Raw genomic sequence first — 25177 nt, 5'->3', positions numbered from 1 at the left:
TGTAAAACATACAGTCCACTCAACACTGCTCTGAGGATTGTAACTCTGTTTTCTTTCCCTTGACTATTTACAGTGATACTTCCATTTGCTTGCCAGCCCTGTAGGCCTACTGAAGGAAAAGAGGTTCATGGCTCTGTCTGCCTGATATACTCATCTGCTGTGGCTGTGCACACAAATTCCCACCCCATGCACAGAAAACAGAGATGTCAGTCCCATGAGCTGAAAAGCCTGGACTTGGTACATATGCCCTCAAGTAAGATGCAGATGCCCTCAAGAAGAGTTGCTTTGAACACAGTTCATAAAATAACAGATCACTTTAAAACAAGGGCAGCTGTCCTATATTTAGCCCTGTACATTTCATCTTAGAGGTCCAAAGGGGCACCCAGTGAGAAGCGTGCACGTGCAGCCCTTGCAGACCCAGCACACATGGTCCCTGTTTCAGCCAGGAAAATAAGCAGTGAAACACAGCTCACCTTCTGCCTTTCTGCACTTGGGCAGAAGTACAATGGCCCCAGAGGCATCAAGACAACACCATCTGAGAAATACATGTGTGTGCCAGTGAGAAAATAATTAATAATGCCTGTACACACTGTGATACCTTAGGAAGCTGCGAAGGGCAGAGAGAACTGGGAACTCTAATTCTCCAGTTAAGTGAGGAAGAATGATTTATGAGATCTTCCAGTCACATTATTTGCATCATGCTGTTTCATGTACAGAAGCCCATGGGTACGTAATACTCTATTGTGGCCTCTATGCCCTTCAGTTTCAGGCTTATCTATAGGTAAAAGCTCTTCCCAGTTAACTCCAGATGTGAAAAATTTTATTCTGAATATAATTTAATTGCTTGAAAAGAGTTTAACTGAGAAATACATATTTCCTCCAAACCCACATATGCTTCCATTGCATCATCAGGTCACTGAGTTTAGCCCTTAAAAATAAAGTTTGTAATTTCTCTCTCTGACCAATTTCATATTTCAAGTTAACTTTCCAGCATAGCTTTTAAATCACAGATTCATGTTTTCATAAGGACGAACATGTTGATCCCTCTTGTATAAGTCTACAGACTGCGTGCATGCAAGAGTAATTAATTGTCACTAGGTGTCCCTCACTGGGGAGAGGTTTTGGTGGTCACTGCAAAAAGCACAGACTGTCTTGGATTAGTATGTTCCTTCTGACACATGAGTCACTGTACTTTCCTCTGGAACAAAAAAAAGGTAAGTTGCACTTCCTTTTACCATCATCTTTGCTGTCAGTGTGTTTATTAGAAACCATGCTCGTACACTCAAATTCATCTTCCTGGGAAATGGGGAAGTCCACAGGTCATTAGAATACATGACTTGGCAGCACATTTTGCTTTCAGATGTGTTGCTGACAGAAAGGCTGAACAGAGTACATCCCCTGCATATGTATATGTTTTATGTGGTTAATATGACTTTCTGAGTTAATTTGGGTTTGCTTGACATTTTGAAGCAGAGGGAGCTGTTTAAAAAACTCCACATTTTCAGGGCACCTGCACCAAGCTTTCTGACACGTAAAAATGCAGGTGTTACATTGTGCTCTGTGTAGTATCTGCTTTTCACCTGCATTTGAAGTAGCTTCTAGCAGATAGCAGGGTGAGGTGGGTGAGCTGGGAAGTGGTTTGTCACACACAAGTCAGCAGCAGAGCCAGGCAGAGCACCATGATCTCCAGACACATCCCTTAACCAAGCACCCCCCTTAGCATGGCCTGGAGGACTCCTGGTTTCATGACACCTTCCCACCAAAAAGGGGACTGTATATTTCTAAAGAATAACAAGTAGTAACTTACTACACCTCCCCAAAACCTTGCACACATAACCCTTGGAATGCTGACAACACCATCAGTCAATAGATGTCCACACCTTAAAGCAGAAATGAGAGCAAGTGAGGCTGCAAAGGTGCAGGGAACTCAGGGGACTTCACTAAGGCCGCTACAAATGCCCTGATTTCACATCCCCCATGAGTTCAGGATATGGAGGGAGAGGGCACAGGAGTGAGCAGCCCACAGGGATGAAGTCCCCTCTACCTCCTTGCACTGAGCTGTTACCAGTTATATGTCGGGGGGAGCTTCAGGGGACTGGTCTGTGTTTGTTCAGGAAGATGAGCAGCATCCATCACAAGCCTCTCTGAACGCTGCCTTTTGTAGGGCACTGCTGCCCCAGCATTATGCCTGTTTTGTTTTCAAAAGGGAAAAGATCAGGGTTCCATCACTGAAATCTTTGCATTTTTCTAGCAATCACATTTTTCGATTACTGACTAAAAGTCAGTACTCAAGCCCTTTTTACCCAAGCAAAGCACAGACTCTTCAGAAGGAAATAAAAAGCAACCAACTTGCCAGATTTCAGGCTCCATCTCTTTCAATTTGCAAGCTAGGATTGATTTGGGTCAGTAAACATAAAGCAAAAGTTCCTATAACATACACAGGCACATACCTCAGATCAAAGAGGCTTGTGGTTACACATCTCAAACTGCTTGAACTGTGTAATATTGAAAGGCCCTGTGATGGGAAACGAGTGACATGACAGTAAGTGGGAGAGGAGGAAGCCCTCCATGCCCAGCTCCATCCCGCAGGCAGGTGGGCAGCACTGGATGAACCATCACAGAGCACAGGCATTTCCTGGCAGCATGTGTTACTGTGAGACCTTTTGCTGAGCAGGCTCTGGTGAGTCAGTGTGAGGTCATGCACTTACAGCAAGGCAGTGCTGGATGATTGATCTTCTGAAGTCAGAACTGAGCCTCTGGAGATCATTTCTATGAGACAGCCCAGTGCTGTTCCTGGACAAAATGCTTGGGGACAGCAGAGGGCAAACTCTAGAGATGACTTGATCTAAACGACCCAGTGTGATACCATGTCCTGTGCAGAGGGACATATATAATATTTATAAGTTTTATATTTAAAACTTATTCAGAGTCCTAAAGGAATTTAAGAGAGGCAGCTTTTTCTCTAATGCTCTCTGACACCAGGCCAAATCAGCAGGAAATCCACTGAACTAATAATGAGGGCTCATCAAATCCTGGTACCAAATAACTTCTCTTTTGCAAAAACAGAAAGGTTTTTGCTTCACCTTTTCTTTTGGTTGAATTTTTTTACTAAATATAAAACTAGAGGTTTTTGCTGATTTTTTTTTTCTGGCTCATTTTATTTTTCCAGAAAATGGAAACAAAAAAATGTTTTGGTGCAAAAGTACAGCTTGTCAATGAGAAATTTTAGAGATTGTTTTCTCCAAAATATCCATATCAAACAATATTTTTATCACATTATTGATGCATTTCTGATATTACTCATGTGTATTCACCTTGTATTTCTTTCCACAGGGTCTATCCGATATAGTCAAGAAAAGAATTGTCTGTGTCAGCGGGAAATAATAGTCTATCAGGTTTCTCTTTCAATAAAAATCTTATTTTTTGTGCATTTCATACAGCTTCAGCAGTTGGACTTCCTTTAGAAATTGCTCTTTATGTCATTTAACACTTTGTAGGAAGGAGCACAGTGCTCGACAGAGCTCCTAGACTAACCATCCAGCACCTTGAGTTTCACAGCTCTCAGGACAAGTAAAACACAAGCTGTCCCTCCAACTTGCCTGAGTAGCTCCATAGTGCCTGCAGATCAAGCCTTTGTACAGAGATTTTAGTACTGTATCAGACTCATTTTGAAATGTTTATAGCTGGACACTTAAGACTGCGCCAAAACACCAAAAATACCCCAAGGAAACTACAGAGAAAATACCACAGTTTGATAGTCTTAAGTCCCCACTAAGCCTTTTAGTGGAAGACATAAAAGGAAGAATCCTCCCACCTTTGTTCTCCCAACTCCCACAATTTCCTACAAAGGTTTGCAGTGTTCTTTCATTGTGTGGTGGAACAACAGGGATGGAACTCCCAAGGTGCTACTGATGAAACCTCACACTGTGAAGCAGGCAGTGTGGCAGTGTCAGCAGTTCCTGTGGAACGGGAGCTCTGATGATAGAAAAAGCACAAACAGATCCACTTTAAAAGGTCCATTTTGGATTACCTAGGTTTTCTCACAATATGTGTTGACTGCACTGGAAACAATGGCTACACTGTAAACAAAATACTCCATGTAGCTGGGGAAGCAAAAGGGTAAAGAATTACAGGGAAAATATGAAAAATATTCAAACAGTGAAAATTGGAAAAAAAATCCTTTCAAAGGAGGAAAAGATGCTGAATGATACTTATTTATGCTGTGAAAGCACCTTTACATTGCAGGGCTGGACCTAGCAAGCCACCCTTGAGGCTTAGAGCCTGATTCTGAATGACAGCAGCTCTCAATTTAAAAATAGTGGTTGATAGTGTTTGCTGCCAGCAGTATCACCTGCTGTGGTGTTCAGAGCTGTGCCAAGCTGGGGAGCACCTTTCCAGGCAGGGACCAGGGCACACCAGTGCAGAGCCTCCCTGTTGCAGGAATCTCCCAGCATGCAGGAGGACCAGATGCCCCTCTCCTTTCCTTCTTACCCCTTCAGCCAGGCAGGGTGGTGGTGGTGACTCACACCATGGCCAGCTCCGAAGCCACAGAGGCACCCTGGGGCTGACACAGGGATGACGAGGGGCCATCTCTGGGGCCACCACAGCAACTAATGCCACAATCACACAGGCACCCTCAAGGCCCATTTCTGACTACAGACTCAGTTTTGAAGGTTCCCATCACCACTATTTCTACACATCTGAAATCCTTTGGCACTGATTGTTCCCCTTCCTTCCCACACCCAGGAGAATCAGGTTCACCCTGATGTCTCTCCTGAAAATCTCAGTAGTGTGATCCTCTTCTGAGGACCTCCCCCAGCCCTTCTGCTCCTCACTTTCTCTGCACTGCTCAAGTACATTTATTTTTAATCTTTTGTCTTCACTGCAGTATCTACCTGACATGGCTGAGGATGCATGCATGACAGTCGTCTTCAGAGAGATTTTAGCACTCTGAGCTGACAAAGTCCAATCTGCTGATGATGCTGATCTGGTAAGCACCATTAATTTTTCATGCAGCACTGAGTGACAGAGTGGAGGCCTGGACACTGTGCACAATGGAGAGCAGACCTGGGAGCTGGCGTGTCCTCAGAGCACCCTGGCTAGGACAAGGTGGCTCCTCCATGGGTGCAAAGAGCTGTGCAGGGGTAGCAGAAGCTGTTTCTTGCTCCAGTCAGGTTGCAGATGCTCAGCTCCAGGTGTCCTCTGCCACCCACCCTGTGTTCATAAGGAGGGGATCAACTGCTCTCTCTGAGCCTGAGGAGGAGGAGGCACAGGTGCCTTCAGCCTCACACTGCTGGTGAGCACAGCAGTGTGAGACAGCACTCCTGCACTCTGCCTCACTCCCCTCCTATTTAGCTAACCAGCTCCAGGGACCACTTGGATGAGCAGGGTTTACTGCCGTGACAAGTTTGCTCTACCCATCCCAGAGCTCCCCACTGCCCAAGCCTGTCCTCCTGATCCAGGTGTCCATACAGACCTCTTGCAGTGGTCTCCTGACTCTGCCTGGCCCTTCAATGTAAGCACCACGGGCAATAATAAAGCTGACTGAGAGGCAACACAATTTTCCTCCCTGATTACTGTAATGTTTAGTGCCACTAAAACCGAATTTATAGTAACAAATAAGGATGTTTCTTGGCTGACAAGTATCCACTTAATTTTCATTAGCTGAGACAAGGCTGGAATAGCAATCAGTATGTTAGAAATCCCACAATTTACCTTTGCTTATGGAAAAATTATGTCTCTTGCCAACTGAACATACAAACCTAAAAATGCATCTATATTACTCACAGTGTACTGCCTAGAAACATAATGTCAGGGCTTTGGTCCAGGTTGCTGAAGCACAATAATTATATTTTTTATGCAGATTTTACATCTGATGGATTATAAAATATCATGTCTAGTCACAGTCTTTTAGAAAAATAGGAACACAGAAAAACAATAGCATTTTAACTAGGTCAAGATTGCTAATCAGAGTGTAGCAGTCATTACTGTGTGCAAAACAAATAGGCATAAAAGATCTGTATTTTTTTATCTTGCAAGCTGTGTATCTGTCTTCTGGAGGAGTCTTTTCTGCTTGCTCTTTCTTTCTTTCTTTCTTTTCCTTTTCAACCATGAATAAATTAACAATCACTTTGTGTGAAATCTACAGAAATTTATGTCAACATTTATTACCATGAAATGTGGAACAAAGCATAATGCAACCTGAGCTTTGGGAAATAGGACTGCTTAACTGATCCTATCCTGATGAGAAGGAAATATCAAATGCATTATAAATGCTGACAGGATGATCAGGCATGTAAAAGAGGTCATCCAATACCACCCTCCACACTGTTTACCAGTTTCATAAGTCAGCTTAAGGTATTAAAAACACATAGTGTCTTGCACAGGAAGCTCCTAATCCTTAAAAATGTGGCTGCTGTTATTTGATTTGCCTCTTGGAGATCAATAGCACAGCAGATTTCACCTAAAGAAAGAAGCTGAGAGCTATTTGGTCCTGGTATTCTGCTCAGCGCTGCTTCCAAATTGTCACTCTGTGGGCTCATTAAAGCACATATCCATGTCCACATGTGGGCTTTTATTACCTGTCTAAGCACCCATCCCCTCTGCAACACTGTTATCAAAAGTTCAGTCGTTGGAGGAAGACAGTAGCCCTCCATCCAGACTTGGAAGATAAGGAAATAGCTAGACTGTTTCTCTCTTCCCGCAAATCAATGCGTCACACAGGACACTCAAGTCAACTGTTTGGCCTTGAGGTCTTCTTCAGGGTACCTTACAGTTCACAGGAGATACAGTCACCACTTGTCAATTGGAAAAGAAAGATCCCTTCAGCTTATTACCCAGTCATGCTTCCGGCATCAGACTCCATCAGCCATGACAAGGAGGGCCCATGTCAATGAGAGCTGCCTTCCATCATGCATCAACTAATACACTTAACGAGCAACTGGCAAAATGGCTTCTTGTTAGAAGGAAGGAGTCCTGACCCTTTGCCAAAACTTTATTGGAGAAGTGATGTTTAGGATCAAATCCAGGCCTGCAGTAAGAGGTCTCCTACAAGATTGTTGCATTTACTTGATGGTTGGGTTTGGCCTGTATTAGCCTCTTCCCCCTGGCTCTCACCCGTCATGCACAGTCACCCCATCAAGGACGTGAAGTAAGATCAGTACTTAAGAGCCTTTTTCAAAATCTTCAGCTTAAATGTGCAGTGTCAGGACAGGCCAAGTGCACCCCACTGAGATTTGGACCTATTTGAGCAAAACAGGCAAAAATTTCGAGGGCTTTGGAGGGTTTTGAAACAACAATTAAAGAGTTTTAGAGATACTCCTATCCGAAGAGAACGGATAATGGAAAGGACAAATAAAAGAGAAATTGAAAGTTTACATATTAAGACTCTAACTGATTAACTGCAGATCAAGAGATTATTTAGCAAATTTGAGGAGCAATAAATTCAATCCCAGTGAAATGATACACTTTCTCATCCAAAGTGGATAGAGTCTGAGGAACTTCACGAGAGAGCTCATCAAGGTCTAAAGAGGGACTGATAATTTTTTAGGAAATGGGAAGATGCTAAATTATAAAAGGTGACGATGACATATTTAGAAGGGGATGAAAAATATTAAACATCAAGGCTAAAACTAGTCTGTGGTCGCTGAGGATTGGTGGTGCAGGGGAAAAAGAGGTAATGGGGTGGAGTGGTGATTTTTGTAGGCATGTCAAGGTGATTGTGTGTCTTCCCCCAATATATTTGTCATTGATATGGATGAGATGCCTCCAGGTTTAGTAAGAATACAAGTTCACAGCTCTTTTATTTCTAACACTTTAGGAGTCTGGAGGAAAACTAAAATCAGTAGTTTTTAAATGACCTAAACAATCAAAAGGTTGACTGAGCAAAGTGATGCTCCATCAGATGAATCTGAGTTGCTAAATAATGCTTTAGCTCAAGCCTGATCCAAATTTCATTTAGATATACAGGTATTTAAATGGACTTTGCTGGACTTTGTTTTTCTGTTCTTGATTATAAGATTCCATGACAAGAACTTTATATATTTTTTTGAAATATATATAAAAAAAAAGAGATTAATTTGACCAGTATCTACGTCATTCTGGAATATAAAGATCAATATGGAATTGTGATCATTGTGGAAGGTCATTAGCAGGTTACAGGATGCCCAAATAATTTGTTGTCTTGGACTGGCATGTATTCAGGTGAGTTTTTGTTATTTGGTCTTTCTTTAAGTATCATCTTGATGAGAAGGTTGAAAGGGTCCAAACCCATGAAAATGGCCAGAGAGACTGAATGGAAAGGTTTGGAACCAAGGAATCACTCAGGAAGGAATGCTTCAGGAGCTGGAAAAGGTCAGTGTGAATAGAGGGGACCAGAGCAGTCCAGGGTAAGAAAAAGACACCCATAAGGTAAAAGGAAACCCCAGCATTTCAGGTACTGAAAAGCTTACAAGATCATGCTTAAAAGGAATGTGAGAAATGACAAGCAGAGCGGAGAGGGTGAATTTGCACAGGAGGATGAGAGGATGGTTGCACAAGTACACAAGTCAAATGCATGGAGACATCTCTGAAGAAAGTGAAAATAAGTTTTCTAGTTTTCTCTCTGGTTAACAATGAGAATATTTTGTAGTACAGATCATCTAGCAAAAGTCTGGCTTTTGCAAAAATATTTGCTTTGGCAAAAGGGATTCAAGGAGTTTGCATCTAGGCACGACTTTCAAACCTTCTCAGGGATGGGGAAATGCTGTTTGCACACTGAAGCCCTCAGGTCCTTTGTCCTGCCCCCTGAGGCAAAGCCCAGCTGCTGAGCATCCACTGTGGTTTGTGCTTGGAGCAGCAACGCCAGTGACCATCGGTGCTCGGGATAGCTGCAGTCAGCAGCCCATCCCCACCAGCTGTGGCAGTAAGTGACAAAGGGTCACCACACATTCGGGTATTTTTGGCTGCTATGGTAGTTTTTTGTGAAAGAGGCATGAGTGGATTCATTATAACTGATGCTTTCTATATGGCTTATTTTCCTACGTGCACTGATCACTCTTTGAGTGAACTCATGCAAACAGAAACAGCATTGAAAAGTTAGTAGTTCAAGGCCTCTCAAATAAAACAGCCTATCTCAAAGTCATATTTTCCTCCACAGCAGCCTTGAATCTTTTTCTAGCATCAATTGTTGTTGTTGACTTTGAAAATTCAAAATGAGAATAATTCCTTGTTTGGAAATGACTGAGTGGAATAGCATCTCCTTCCTGACACAACACACTGTGACAAGGGCACCCATACCTACAAGAATGGACACAGGTACCACAATCATCCCAAGAAACAGCATTCCTTTGGCTACACAGTAAAAATCTCTCAGCTAAGGACTCTCTAAAGTACAACCAAGATTTGTTGCATCAGAGTTGCATCACTTTTGAAGCCTACACATCAGGTGTGCACTGCTCTGCTGGCTTGGATAAGGGACTCCTGGCACCTGGAGTAAGTCCCCACCGAGAGTCAGGCAGTAGAAACCCTCTGCAGTTGTACAGCTCCAATGCTGTGTCCCTTAAACTTCATTTCTGCAGGCCACTAACACAAGAAAGAGTTCACTAGCTACTGTTTCATTTACCATGTTACTCACAGAAAGAAAACAGAAGTATTGTGGCAGAGGCCTTAGTGGAGAGTTTCCTAGAAGACCTTTGGGATCCTTATGGTGGACCTTTGGGATCCACCATAAAATGATGGAGCTGCGAAGGGACCTCTGGACATAGAACCAGAGAATCATAGAATGGCTTGGGTTGGAAGGGACCTTAGAGATCATCTAATTTCAACTCCCCTGCCATGGCCAGGGACACCTTTCACTAGATCATATTGTTCAGAGCTCTACCCAACCTGGCCTTAAAAACTTTCAGGAATGGGGCACCCACAGCTTCTCTCAGCAACCTGTTCCAGAGCCTCACCACCCTCGCAGTAAGGAATTTTTTCCTAATTTCTAATGTGAATCCACTCTTTTTCAACTTGAAGCCATTCCCCCTTGTCCTGTCACTGCATGCTCTGCTTTCAGCAGAGCTACCAACAAAGTTACATCAGGTTGCTCGGGACATTGTCCAGGCAAGTGTTGACTGCTTCCAAGGATGAAGACTGCACAACCTACCTGGGCCCCCTTCCAGCTCCCCTGTTTTTCTTTACCTCTAGTCAGCAATTTGTGTTCCTTCCTTCTCATCCTTTTGTCGTTCACTTCTAGGATAGATCTGGTATGTAACTGGAAAATTTTGAATGTAGAGCACATGGAGGGAATGTATAAATTTGACTTGTCTCCAAGTTAATGACATATACGATGAGGGAGGAGGAGGAGGAGATGAAAGCAATAAATGACAATGTACATGAGAAATGTCAGTCTCTGTTTCTGCAGAGATTCCTTCAGGGAAGGCATCAGATCAGTAGTTTTTAAATGACATAAACAATCAAAGGGTTGACTGAGCAAAGTGATGCTCCATCAGATGAATCTGAGTTGCTAAATAATGCTTTTGCTTAAAGCCTGATCCAAAGTTCATTGAGATATACAGGTCTTTAAATGGACTTTGCTGGACTTTGTTTCTCTGTTCATGATTATAAGATTCCATGACAAGGACTTTATATATTTTTTTGAAAAATACTCTTCATGCATTTAGACACTGTCAAACACATTAATAACGAGCCCTATTTTCCAGCTAAATTTCAAAAGACACCGATGCACATTCAGCACCTCTGAAGAGCAGGCATCTCTTTAGGTGTCAAAATATGGATCCCAGCATACTTTTGAAAATACTAGCCAGGATAAATATAATTTTCTATTTTATAACTAATGTGAAACCTTTCACCTTTATGGCACCATTTAATGGGGACTAGAAATCATTACAGATGAAAGGCTGTACAGCAAGCTACTATATTTGAAATTCTGGAGGTAGCAGACTGGTTCCTAGTGGACAAATGGCCATATCAATCTTAAAGCTAATTAATTTCTTTTGCTCTTTGTATGCTTTTCTTTCCTGCATAATCCTTAGCTAGGAAGCTCTGGGTCAAATGTGGTCAGAGGGCACTCACCAACTTTCCACTGTCAGAAAGAGCAATGAAAAGCTCAGGGCTGTCAAAGCACTTCAGTGAAACTTTTCTTGCATATTACTTAGACTAGGCTGGCTTTGGTAGATGCATATTTATTCTCATTTATGGTGTGGAAATAAGCATTTTATAGCCTATTAAAATATCTAAAACAAATCAAAGTTATTTCTGTGTAGAAATAAAGTCTTTGTTCTCACAGACTCTTCTTTCTATGGTGGTCTGTACCTGGGAGAAGTCTTTGGGAAGGCTTTCTTGGGATATGGACCAAATCAGAGCAGCCTCCAGGGCAGCTCTTGCTCTGGCAGGCACAGATGAATTCAGTCTTTAAGTCATCCATCAGGTACATTTCACACACACACTGTAAAATATAGAGATACATTCCCCAAGCAAAATTCAAACTCGAGGGACCCCCTCAATGCTGATATTTGCCTGCATATATGGCCTTGTTTGTGAATCTGTGCTGAAGCCCAATACAACAGTGAGCCAAATCTTCTGTTGCTGCAAACAGATGCAGCTACACTGACCTGTACCAGTGTTCTATTAAAAGCCAGCCCTGAAGCCTGAAATCTGGATTACGAACCAGCATTTACTGGAAGCACGGATTGCAGCAGGAACTTTTGTTGGATGCCTATTGCAACAGATTCCTCACTCCTTTTTAAAGTGCCTCTAGTGTTGCAGGCTTTTACTGAGGCAATACAATGGAGCTGGCAGGAAAGCCATAGCTCTTCAGCATCTCAGAAAAGGGAAAAAAAAAAAAAAAGGGGGGAAAAAAAGGGAAAAAAAAAAGGAAAAAAAAAAAAGTGCAGCGGTCCTTAAGGATAAAGCACTGCTAGGTAACTGGGACAATGAATTAACAAGGACTGACTTTTCCCTCCCTCTGTTTTCAAGGATAGTAAGTAACAAAATCTGGCAGGCTGAAAAGCCCCTGCTCAGAGGAGAGAGACAAAGAGGCTGGGCTGAAATTCATCGTGTCAGTTTAAAAAGGCAGAGTTTTGCATTTACACAATATGCCCATTCTTGTTCTCTTTGACTCATGGAAAAATATTGAACATTGGACAAGAATGTAGGAATGTGTCTGGTGTCTGATCTCCACAAAAATCTAAATGCCGTTTGCATTCACGTAAGAAATTAAGACTGGCTGTCCAGGCTCCATTGATGTGTAAAGAAAATAACAGTAGTGATAGCAATATCATTATAATAACAGCAGTAACACAATTTTTAAAACTGGCTGTGTAACTAGTACAAATAGAGCATGAACCCGGGAGCTCCTGGCCCTCAGTCCCAAACACAGCTCAGTAGAGATTTCTAGACCATTTGCCTGTCACAAGCATCACAAAGGCTCCTCTCCACCCACAGCATCTGAAACCACTGCTAGTTTTCCTGGTTAGCAGAGGTTAAAGTTTTTTATTGCTTTTTTTGCCTTTAGATGCTGCAATAGTTGTAGTGTCTATATTACCATCTATGGCAGACAGGCTGCATGTCTGCCAGCTGTCAGGCAGCCTATTCATCTCCAGTTGCCTTTTGCCTACTTTCTGCAGCAGAAGAATTTCTCTTCACTGGATTTCATGTGCTGGAGTCCTGTTCCTGCCGACGTTCCTGCTGCTTGTTTTTAAACCCAGGCTGGCTACAAGCCTCGGGAGCATGGGAGCCCGCAGCCCTGAAGAACCTGGGGCTCCTGTGTCACGTGCAGCTTGCCAGCCAGCCAGCTATGGCTCTGGGCCAGGGCAACATCATAAAACTGGCCTTGTGTGAGTGGGGCTTGCTGGCTAATCCCAGTCATTTGCCTCTCTCATTGGCTCAAGGGAGAAGCAACCAATGGGGTCACCATGGCCTCCTCTAGGATACACCAAAACACCCTCCTTCTCCTTGTGCCATGGCAGAGATGTGGAATCTGGCTACTTATCCTCTGCCTAGAACCCCTTCTTCTTTCCTCTTCTCATCTATCCAAATTATGAGGTCTGTGTGGAAGGAATATTGTACATGTAATGTCTGGCTGCTCCTGATCCAGGTGTTCCTGGAAATTCCCTCAGGTACCTGCCAGCATCATTAGGCACCAGTATATCTCTGCTACTGTGGTATTTTACAATTTCACCAGGACCTGATTTTTAAGTAGAGCTGTGCAGGAAGACAGGATGGCCAGACCCTATAATCACAGCCCTATGCTATATCATCTTTTGCCTAAACAAATCATGTTCCTATTAAAGAGAGGCCCTGAAATCATGAGAGGCAATGCTTGTATCTAGTGGTTGCCTCTTTTTTCTCCCAGAAGGTTAGTGATCTGAAAATCTGCAGACCTGCATATTTCCTGACCCACAGTATGAGCTTAGTGACTCACTCATAGGAGGTGGAGAGAGGATGAACAGCTCTGCCAGACCTTGAGACAGGGGTAAAATAGATCATTCAGTTGCACGATGTTTGTCAAATTGGTGTGTTTATTTTAAATTTTCCTAGGTGTGACCCAACTCATCACCTCCTTACCCAAGCTTGTGAGAAACCACTTGAAATTTTGCTTAAAACTCTAAGGCACAGTCTCATAGCTCACAATTATCAAACCCTGAGTAATGGGTTGCTCTTCCTGCCTTTACTGCTATATGAAATTGCCTACAGAAGAGAAATGACACCTTAAAACCCCTCCCTCACACAGGCCAGCCAGGAAGTCCACAGCCAGAGGCATTTGCCCACCTCCTCGCTCCCCAAGGAGCCTAGGCTTTGAGCTTCTGAATTTAACAGAAAGACTGCTGTAGACATCAGTGTGTCTTGGATCAGGCTCCAGCTACCCAAGAGAAAAGATGGGCTTTGCAGCCCATCCAGATGGTTAACAGCTTTACATACAACCACTGCCTTATTAAATCGACAGTAAATTAAATGAACACTTAAGACACTCAACTGAAAGTGCTATTGACTGCAGTAATTAAATTGAAATACCTAATTAACCACACCAGAATAGGAAATGAATATATCATGAGGCACCACTCTGTAGTGACTGAGCCAATCAGGTGCTGTCTATACCTTAATTTGTGCTGAAATAATTTTTAAAGGGCGTTTATGATTACTTAAAGATGTGTTTATATAGCACATGCATATATATGTCTATATATGTGTGTGTGTGTGTATATATATATACATACACACATACAGACACATATTATATTATTATATTTAAGTCTTCTGTCTGAGCTTTTAGCCTTACATTGGCAGAGACATTAATTCCAGGTCAGCCACCATCCTCCAAGATAAACTCGCACATTATTAAAATATCTAAATCAGAAGGATTACAAATGTCCTGCAGCAGACTTTTTTTTCTTTATTAAGAACATTTACATGAAGGTGTCTGCAGTTTCAAAGCCATTTCAGACTGAGGCCAAAGTGAATGTTTGGGAAAAAAAGAAAAAATAAGAAAAAAAGAAAGAGTCTTTTTTTCTCTCTATTTAGCCTGTGCTGTCAGGTCTCTCTGCCTGCTGCTCTAACCACAGCCGCCCTAAAGGAAAAGTTTACTTTTAATTAAGACATCTAAGTGTTGGGATTCTTAGGCTCTGAGCCTCTCTCCCTTTCCTCCCTTTTTTCAGTCAGGAGTGGAAACTTTATCTCACCTACAAAGGCACACTTTGTGCAAATTTTGATAGAATGCAGTGATAAACCTTCACTCCAGAGGAGTATGGAAGGTTCTCAGCCATACCCTGTGACAGGCCCTCCCCAGAAATGTGGTGATTTTGAGGCTGCCTCAGCTCAGAGAGAACTTGGGCATGGCCATTCCACTCTGCTCTCCCAGAGATGTGTTCAACACCCTGGCTCTGGCTTTGCCTTTGTTTGGAGGGGAATTTGCTCCCCACAAATCATGAAACTGCAGCCTCACAATAGCAGTACTTGGAATGACAAAAGGTCAAACTGGGTTACAGTCACTCAACCCTACTTATTGCATATTGAGTTATTTGGGTAGTGGCAAGAGGAGTTATTTTTAATGACTTCATGTCTTGGTCTCATAGACAATAACCAGAGCGTGTCTATGAGCCTGCAAGTCTTAATCTTCAGCTCAGGAACCAACAAATCCCGGGAAAACAGCAATATGACAGGGCAGAAGGCATCTTCCAAATTTGGAGGTTTCAGCAGGGAACACATTTCCTTTCATTTCCTCAGTCATCCCACTCATCCTGGCATTGTCCATGGCATTTCCCCTGCCTTGTCCTGGGGTGGTGACGAGGTCCTGGTTCCTGCCTGTTGCTGCTAATGGCTTCATTATCTTGGCACCCAATGGACAAAGCTGAGGCACATGCCTCTCCTCGATGACACTGGACCCTGCATCCTTGTGGGACCACATTCAAAGGGTCTGAACTGCTGTCCTCCCACCAGGCTATGCAGCTGGGGAAGACAGAGGTGACCCTACCATGGTTCTGCAGTATTTTGGAGAGGTCATACAGGTACCATTTTTGTAGATCTTCTCTTTGCTTTTGTCATGCCTCCATTTTGTCCACTTCCATATGTTTTCTGGACCAAACTGATCTCTTATTGTTTCTCTCCTCATAAGTGGAATTGCAGCCCCTGTGGCCCTCTGCCACTGTTTATGCTGGCAGAGACTAGTAGAATTGGCAGGCAAACTTGGATGGGATTCACACAGTGAGAGGGCAGGGAGAGAGGAAAGGGCACACTATGGCCCTCAGTGCCTTTGCTTTCCTTGCAGAGAGCATGCCCATGGACAGAGGGAAGGGAGGTCACCAGCTGGGGTGAGAGCTCTCCTAGCTGCTCAGGAGACTGGACAGGTTTTAAAATGCTTAGATCTGAAAGGTACCTTAGATCCTGTCAGGTATCTGTAAGGCCTGTAAAACCCTCTCTGTGGAAGTCACTCAGCTGGCCCCAGAAGCTTTCGTCTATTTATCTGACAACACTTCTGAATACATCGTGCTGCCCACCCCATCTCATGAAGAAGAGGTCATACAGCCAAGTACAAAATGTGTGCTGGAACAGAGACACCTCAGGCTTCAAAATACATGGACATGCCTGAGCAGCAGGGCAAAGCTGGCCTGCTTTGGCCATTCCTCCTTCCCTCTGCTGCAGGGAGAAGCAGGAGAAGCGAGCCTGCTGCTCACCAAGGTGTCCCACCTTTACGCCCCTGAGATGCCCAAGTGACCCAGCCCTGACTGAAGCCAACAGAAAACTTGTAACAGGCCCTAAGGCCTGTCCTTGCTGCATCAGAGCCTAAAAGAAGAACCTGGCCTGGACTGCCTGGCTGCTATTCAAAACGGCTCTTAGTTATAAAGAACAAATTGTAAGTTCTCATGTAATGTGCCTGGCAGAATCCAAACTTGTAAAAGAAAAGCCTGTAAACATCATTCCCACTCAGGAACTGTGCAGTGTTATTTTCTGACCCTGATGCACTTTGCTATATCGCAGAACTACACAGGTTGAATCTCCCCCGATGGTCTTGAATGAAAAAATTTCAAAAGATTCCTCTCCTTTTCTTTCCCTCACTGCCTAATACAAAAAACCATCTCATTTTGCTCATGTAGATCTAAAATGATGACATATAGCTTAGAAATTACTTCAAGTACAGCAGGGAGATTACAAGCAAAAGCAGTTCACAAGCTCTAATTCTGCATTTACCTGCTGTGAGAAGCAGGTCCCAAAGCCTGTACCTCTCCAACAAACCCTGGGAGTGCATGAGGAATTTGTTTACATGCCCAGGGAACAAAGTCATGTCATGGAAATTCTGAAAAAGGCTTTGCTGAATTTTACTTTTCTATTTTCCAGCCTAGTTGAAAGGAAGCACAGCTTCTCTGAACCTGAATCCTCCTCCACTGGCAGATTATTTATTAAACAGCAATGGTAGGTTGGAGCTGTTTTCACTTAAGGACAATTCTTTCAAAGCCTAACAGAGAAGCAGAGTTGCCATAGTTACCTGAGCAAGCCCTCAGCACAGCACAGTTCCTTCCTACAACCCAAGACTTTAGGTCAACTTGCAAGTTGTCAGACAAAGCTTAATGGTTTGCTATTTCATGCAAGTGAATTGCATTTATCAAGCAAGAAGGTAACGTGCAAACCACGGATAGGATTGCCCCCCCACCCTTTCTTTCTGTGCTGATCCAGAAGCCCATGGGGTTCACACCGGCTGGAAATTCTGCAGGGTATCTGGACAGCTGGGGAGGAGTTTGGAGTAAAAACACATTTAGATCTTGGCACTGGTTTCAGCCATCCAATCCAGCCCATCATTAACAGCTTCTGTACAGCACTACTCTCCTCTAGGGGCTGTAAAAATGAACAAAACCTTTGTTCAACCTAAACTTCCTTTCCTTGTCTGCTGTTCCTGCAGACTTTCCATTCTAGTGGTCCTATTGTTTCATTTGGAAATGTCAGAGAGCTGCACAGTGTGCCCATTTTATAGGGAATATGTTCCATTTTAGGATGCCAAAATCATACATTGTGTTGTTCCACAATTAATTTACTTGAAATTTGCATGAGTTCACTATGGCTTGTCTGAAATGGTCTTTTTTCTTTTTCTTTTTCTTTTTCTTTTTCTTTTTCTTTTTCTTTCTTTCTTTCTTTCTTTCTTTCTTTCTTTCTTTCTTTCTTTCTTTCTTTCTTTCTTTCTCTTTCTTTTCTTTCTTTCTTTCTTTCTTTCTTTCTTTCTTTCTTTCTTTCTCTTTCTTTTCTTTCTTTCTTTCTTTCTTTCTTTCTTTCTCTTTCTTTTCTTTCTTTCTTTCTTTCTTTCTTTCTTTCTTTCTCTTTCTTTTCTTTCTTTCTTTCTTTCTTTCTTTCTTTCTTTCTTTCTTTCTTTCTTTCTTTCTTTCTTTCTTTCTTTCTTTCTTTCTTTCTTTTTCATTTTTTTTCTTTTATTTCCTTATTTTTTTAAGGCCCCAGTATCTGTATTTAGATTGGTAGCTACTGCAGATACTTGTTTTGCACCTGAACAAATAGGATTGCTGAGGACAAGATTAGCTCCTTTGTGCAAGCCAATTTGGACACTGGGCATCCCAATGAATGGGCATTTTGCTTTTGAACATCCCTTACTGGAAGCAGCAAAAAAGAGCAAATAGCCTGATTGTATCTCTTAAGTGGGTCATTCCTACAAAGGGAACTGGAAAATCTGCCTGCCTACTCACAGTTTCCTTCAGTTCTCCTTGTTGTAGTGCTGGAGAAAGCAAAAGGGAGAAGAATGTGCATAGAGACAGAATTGTCCTGAGAACCTGGATGAAAATCAGGCAATCCACAAACTGGCAGTCTTACATCCCCACAGTGCCCAGGTTTCCATATTTCTCTGACCTTTTCCCCTCTCAGCTTCTTCCCCCAGCAGCTTTTTTCATGGTTTCAGGCACAAGTACATCCCCACCAATCAGCACAACTGCAATTTAATTAGGAAGCAGGTGAGATGGTGTAAGCACAGCAAAAAGTGGTCACATATATTGGCCACTTCTGTCACTTAGAGCAAAAGTTTTGTGAGGGTCTTGCTAAGGTGCTGCAATGAGGGGATGGATAATGTTGCTGACCTGGGACCAGAGGCTCAGAGGGATTTAGACCCCTTAATCCTACTCAAAATTAATGGGGATTAAGTGTCAAAGCTGAGCAGCTGTTTAAACTCCACTGGAAAACTTGAGCCTGAGTTAATATGGTGCCCACTCAAGCAGTCCTGCTGGCCTCAACTCCCCTTTCTGACCAAAATGGATGAAATGCATCTTAGAAGGCATGAGGAGTTCATGCAGGCATAGTGCAATTCAAGTAGAAGATAGCAAAGAGGATCAGGGGACAGAGAATAAAAGAGTAAATTATGAGGCAGGGAGATAAGGATGAGAAGGAAATGTGACAGGGGTAGAAGAGCAGAGAGAAAAGAGGAGATGATGGCCAAGTTGGACATGGAAGGAAAAGAGGGAATGACCCATCTCAGAAAATGAGGAGGGAAGATCGACAGTCTATGATTTAGTCTGAAGAATAATGGAGGACTTAACTCAAGCTGTCATTCATCAGCAAGATGCTGGTGAACTAAAGAATAAAGAGAAAATGAAGCAAAGGAGTAAGGATATTTTTTCTCTCTATTGTGGAGCTTTAAGGGGCAGCTTATATGTGAAGTTGCTTGTCATTAGTGAACTCTTGCAGGATGCACCCATATTACAATCTACTTTTAAATAGAAGGTTATATTCAAATACCATGTTCTTGGCTGGGTGATTGACACAGGGGACATTTGATTTCCAGAGACAATAAACATAAAAGAGCACCATGCCATTGGAATTTTGGTCACTGAAGGTCTTTGCATTTTCCTCCTCTCCCTGCCAACACTGAGTGCATTCCAGCCAGATTTGACAGACTGGCAGGAGTCTCAGCAAAGCAAAACTCTTACAGTTTTCATGAAAATTAGTGGCTGGGAAGAGAACATGCAGTAGATAAGGGAGGTGCTGGTTGAACCCACACATTTTTGTTCACCAGAGGCTGGCACAGGTACAAAGTGACCCAGCTGGCATCTAATGTCTTTTGCCTGGTGGGGGTGTTTTAGAACACAGGAGAAGGTTCTGGGTGTGTTGTGTTTGGTAAAAAGAAGGAATGCAAAGGGACAATAATTCAAATCTGTAAAATCTTTTTTTTTTCTGTTTCTTTACCATCTCAATTTTCAGAGGTAAATTACCCTGGATGATTTAGGCCATAAAAGCTTTTGAGTCATCTTCAGTATTTAGCTGTGAAAGATGAGACAGTTCAGTTCAAATCACTCATCTGAAGACATGCTAAATAATTAACAGTATATAGTTTGCAATGCCATTTACCATCCCATGGGGTTGCTAGTCCTCTGACCTTGTAACGGCCTTATTTCATAAGCAACGCTCCGCGGGACTGCACATTGACAAAACTTCTTAAAATAAGGAACTGTAATTCAATATCAGCCTGATCAATAGGTGTGGTGGAGCAGGTAGTTTGTGCCGGTTCTTTTGGGCCCCAAGTAAATAGAGTGAGCTGAACAATAGGGAAAACTGCAAAAGAAAGAAAGAGAATGTGGTATACACCAGTGCCAAAGCTCGAACACATTCATACTATGTAGTAAACTAAGGTCACTGCCTTTGTTAAGAAAATCTTGGCAAATTGCATCTGCTGTAGAGGTCAGGCAATTATGTTCACAAGGAAACACAAACTTGCACGTTATTTAATGTTTCCAGCCTCTGTAGCACAGTCCTACGTCAGTTTAAATATACAACATCCCTGATGAGTAACAGATACTGCTGAACAAGCTGCTTTCCTCCAAGCTCAGTTCTAACAGGGGTAGAAACATTTACAGCAAAGTTGGTTTTTCACTGAGAATAGCAACCACTTTGAAATGGAAAAATATTGAGAACAACTCAAAATAAAATTGACTATTTTGCCTCTTTTCAAGTTTTCTATTGTATGTGAGTTTTATTTCGCTTTGTTTCCAGATTACTGTTAGTTTTTTGTCTTTGTCATTTCATTTTTGGTTTCCCAGTGCTTGCAGCACAGGTCAGCTACTCTCCTCTGTGACTGGCCAAGTGTTCTTTATCACAATATTTGTCAAATAGGGAAAAGATAAACTAGCAGATAATCACTAAATGTTACGGGTTGACATTAGCAGCAAACTAAAATGCCAGGTCATTCAGAAACTTGCAAAACTAAACCCTTTTCCAAGAAACTAAAAATAAATTTTAAAAAAATCACTATTTTTTCTGCTTCCATCTTTCTTTAGCTGAACTGCTAACTTTAATGTGCAGCTGTTGGCTGAAAATGATCTTGGCATCAGAACACTGGAAAGTGGCAAATATGGCATCATTTTAAAAAAGATTCAAGGGAAAATGCTTATACCAGGCAAAACATATATATAACAATTATTTTAAAGAATAGCTTTAGGTGACACTGGGATAAGTAGGATATACTGGAGAGGTCCAACTCAGCTTTTGCAAAGGAAAATTGTACTTCACAACTCTAGTAAGAATTTTGAAATAGATAACAAGCATGTGAACAAGAGGTATCCATTTGACATAGCTTAACTGGAAAGCTTGTGCCCAAAGGCACTCAACAAGATCACTTGCTAGAGATGCTTAAAGAAATTAGGCTGTTGTGGGTAAGAGGGAAGCTCTTCACATTGCTTAAAAGGCAGAACAGAAAGGTAAGAGCAAATTATGAGTGAAAACTCACAAGAAAAGAAGATTGCCAGCATCTAGGTGATAGAAGAGCAGATGAAACTCAATATAGACAAATATAAAATCCAGCATATACAAAACAGTCCTTACACTATCTACAGTGATGAGACCTAAACTCAGTCCTTGGGAATGAGATCCCAAGGTCAGAAAAGACTGCGCTATAACAGCATCTCTGTGCTCAGAAATGCAAGTGCTCAGACAGCAAGCTGAATGCCAGCAAAGGAACAGAGAGCAAAGCAAAGACACGTCATGCTGGCAGTGTCTAAAACCACCCCCATCACAGAAAAAAAAATAATACTAGAAAGAAAAATATACAGAGAAGGGCAAAAAAGAACTCTCAAAGGAAAAAAACCCAAAACCCACCCTCCATAGAGGAACAAGTTAAATAGACTAAGATTTTTGCTCGCCAGGAAAGGAAAATTTGAGAGAGAAATATGAACAGAAATCGATGAATCTTCCAGTTCAGGAGTTGGAGGACATCATGTGAAATGGGCACATAGCAAGGTAAAAGCAGACAAAGGAGGTCCTGATGTGAGACACAGCTACAGAACTATTTTTAGCAGGATGTCATTCATGCTGTAAGTTTAAATGGGTTCAGAAAGCAACTGGATGAAATAATTGACAAAAAATTCACTCAAGTTATTGAATGCAAATACTCCATTTATTTATGCTTAGCCCCAGATGGTTGGAGGCTGGGACAGCATTGTGGAGAAGGCTAGTGTTTGCTTATTTGCTCATAATAATGACCACTAGGAGTGATCACATACAGAATCAGACAAACTTTTGATCTCAGCCAGTCCAGACTTGAAATCTGTGTTGTTTATGTAATTAAATGAAAAATTGTGCTTTTTTTTCACTCCCTCTGTTCATCTCAAGCTGCTCTTTGTTTGGGGGTGAGCACTTAAGAAATACATTGGGCAGGAATACAAAAAGTTTTTTAAGATCTCATGTCTTCTGGTCTGCAAATGCCATTTGTTATAGTTATGTTCATATAACAGCCACGAAAATGGAGCTTTCATGTGGTAGGTATCATCGGCTGCTGGTGTAATAAAACAAACACTAATGAATGCTGATGGGATCTGTTTCTGGGTATTTCTGTCCCATACTGTTTCAAATGAAGCTTCCAAACTCCTCTCTCATCATTATCCCAAATTAATCCACACAGGAAACAAACCACTAGAAAATGTAAGCACTCATCTGTCAGAAGCATTCCCCTACACAGTTCTGAGGCTGAGTCTACAGTGTTGCAGTCTTCACCTTCCAGAGATCAACTCAGCCAAGACTTTTAGAATAAGCTGGAATGTTATTTCCCTTGGGTGAAATCTGTTGAAACTGATGGATATGTTCTTATGGAAACCCAGTGGGGCTGAGATTTTACTTCCAGTGCTAAAGTCTTGAGAACACCAAATTACTTAGTTGTAGTTGTGCAATTCTGAACTGGAGGCAGGGAATGGATGAACTAAGAACGGGATTGTCATCTCCAGGCACTAACTACTGTCAGGTTAAAACTTTCCTTTAGCACAAAGTATGGAGAAAAAAGTATTATTGTTCTGCACTAAAAATGAGCAGGTAGATTGAGCTGGGGGAGAGGGTGGTCCAGACTAACACAGTCCTTGGTCTCTCCTCTTGCCTCATGTTTTCATCCTTCATGCTCCCTGTTTCTCCTGATAAAGCTAACAATGCCAAACACTTGTTTTGCTCTCTGCCACTGCTGAGGGCTCTATTTTTAATCACAATTAATATGGAGACCAAAACAAAGCAAAACTTATCTCTCACCCCCCCCATTGTTTGTAAAGGGGCTGTTTAGTCTGAGGTCACGGGGCCTGCCTCTGGCCAGGCACCTTCCCAGCCTCCCCCAAAGTCAAGCCATGCTCAGGCCCTGCATGACTGCCAACCAAAACTGCCTTACAGCTTTACTTTATACACTACAATTATTTTTTTATTTTATCACTTGAAGTCTTCCAGATACTCCCTGCAGCTGTTTGTGCAGGTGTGTGGCAGGGCATGGGTGGATGCTGGGGAGACAGCACTGCTTCTTGGGCTGTCTGTCCCTACCATGACCACCTCGGACCTCTTGGGCAAGAGTCCATTTTTAAGCAAAGATGCCTTACATAGACATCAGCAACTCCTCCCCTGACTATGAGTTACTTTGGCAGGAATCAGGTCACCTTGACCACCATGGGCTTAATGTACCTGACAAAGAGGGATGCAGATGGGTTAACTCAAGTGACATCTGACTCGTGATGATGCCTAAGAGCTGAAGCTTCTGAGAATGCATTTTCTTGTGTACCAAAGGCTCAATGAATATGCCTCAAAGAATCCTAGTGCACACACAAAAGCAGAGATCTCAGCACCATTATGATTTCAGAGAGAGTTCAGCTTTCTGTAATTCACTACAGAGTTCTCTTCAGTTCATGTGTCCTGGCCTACCTCACCTACCTGGTCAGTTCTGAATGCAATAGAAGACATAGCAAACAGCCTTCAGAGTTCACCATGCAGGCAGGCAGCTTTGGTACTGCACCACCCTGCAGGGAGTCCTACAGCAATCTCAGAGAAATAATATTGTTTTCTTTGAATCTTTTTTAATGATTAATTCCTAAACTGCTTATTTATCTAATTTACAAGAACTGGTTGTATTCCAATTTTGTACACAAAGAAATAATAAAACCATCTTAATTTCAAAAGACCTTGCTTATCAAATGCATTTTTCATAGATTTGTTGAGCATTAGTGTATCAGACAGTTTTCTGTGCCTGTGCCAACAACCACTTCTCCCTCAAGAACTGAATGTATTTGAAATGTTTTGAACCCCCACTTTCTGCTTCATTTGCTAAATAATTTCACATTTTTTCCAAAAGCTGATATTCTTTCATCAGATAGCAATCCATATTATTGCAACTTCCTGGAACAGTGGAATGCTACTGACAGAATGAATATTTGGGTACAGAAGTAATTTTATTTTTTGCTTCTTTCACTGCAGTAAAAGGCTAAATTTGCACATTTCTAACTAGCATATGTGTAGATATGTACTTCTTGCTTAAGCTGCCCAAACCAGGTTATGTCCTAACTACTCCTCAGGGTTCTTTTCTTCTACTTGCTTTTAGCATACCAACAGACAAAAATACAACTGAAGGTCAGCTTTAACAGACTTCCATGCATTTGACTTTCCTTATATTCAGGCAACCCTATGTGCAGATTCTAAAGGCATGCAAAACTGCACAAGGGAAGTTTTATTAAAAGATGCCTATACTATTAACTGCTTGCAGCTGCCCTATTAAGAAACAACATTATCAGCCTCAGAAATTCTGAAGCCAGTTACTAAAACAGTTACAGACTAAGCTGTCTACTTAGTTGGAGTACATATTTTATTTGAGCAAATGAAGTGAATAAGCTTGTGTGCAAATGATCAGACATGCTGATTTGTGTGTGATTACTCAAGTCAAATGTTTAATTTGCATAACTGAATGCAAATTAGGTACAGAACTGCAGGCTAATGTGAATCATGCCATTTGGCGCCTGAGAGTTCTAAAAATCAGACTCAAAACCTCCATGCTTACTGTAACTAAATCAAAACAGTGGAATTCAGCACAGCAGATACCTATCATTTGATTCTGCTTATAATTATTTACCATTAAGGGAGGTGACACATAAACAAGCACCAGAACCAGAAGTCTGCTTCATTTTCTATATCTCTCCAAGAGAAACCACTGTTCTGAGCTTCTAGCATATTCTTTCTTATCTTATATTTTAAACAAAAATATCTGACAAAGGAAAACCTACGACTATACAAAGATTTGAAAGGGCTTCCTCAGAGTAGCCTTTTGGTAGTTTTTTTGAAAGTGGAAGTTTTCCACTGTACATGGTCCTGAAATTATTTTTAGCTTTGTTTGTTTACAATCTGAAATGACATATTCAATGTGATTTGATGTTTCCTAGTATTCTTGATCCACTTTTTTCCAAGGGAAGCAGTGGAAAGTCTACAGTGTAGT

At 42.0% G+C, this 25177-nt stretch overlaps 1 protein-coding gene across 2 annotated transcripts in view; it reads right to left on the bottom strand.

Annotated features, from left to right (window-relative positions):
• Positions 1–25177, bottom strand: part of MAML2 (mastermind like transcriptional coactivator 2) — a 211739-nt gene that overhangs the window by 66006 nt on the left and 120556 nt on the right. The window lies entirely within an intron of this gene.

Source organism: Agelaius tricolor, unplaced genomic scaffold (genome assembly GCF_023055355.1).
Source record: "Agelaius tricolor isolate 1412-34295 unplaced genomic scaffold, bAgeTri1.0.p SCAF_9, whole genome shotgun sequence".
Taxonomy (NCBI): domain Eukaryota; kingdom Metazoa; phylum Chordata; class Aves; order Passeriformes; family Icteridae; genus Agelaius; species Agelaius tricolor.
This window is presented reverse-complemented; position numbering and strand designations above follow the sequence as displayed.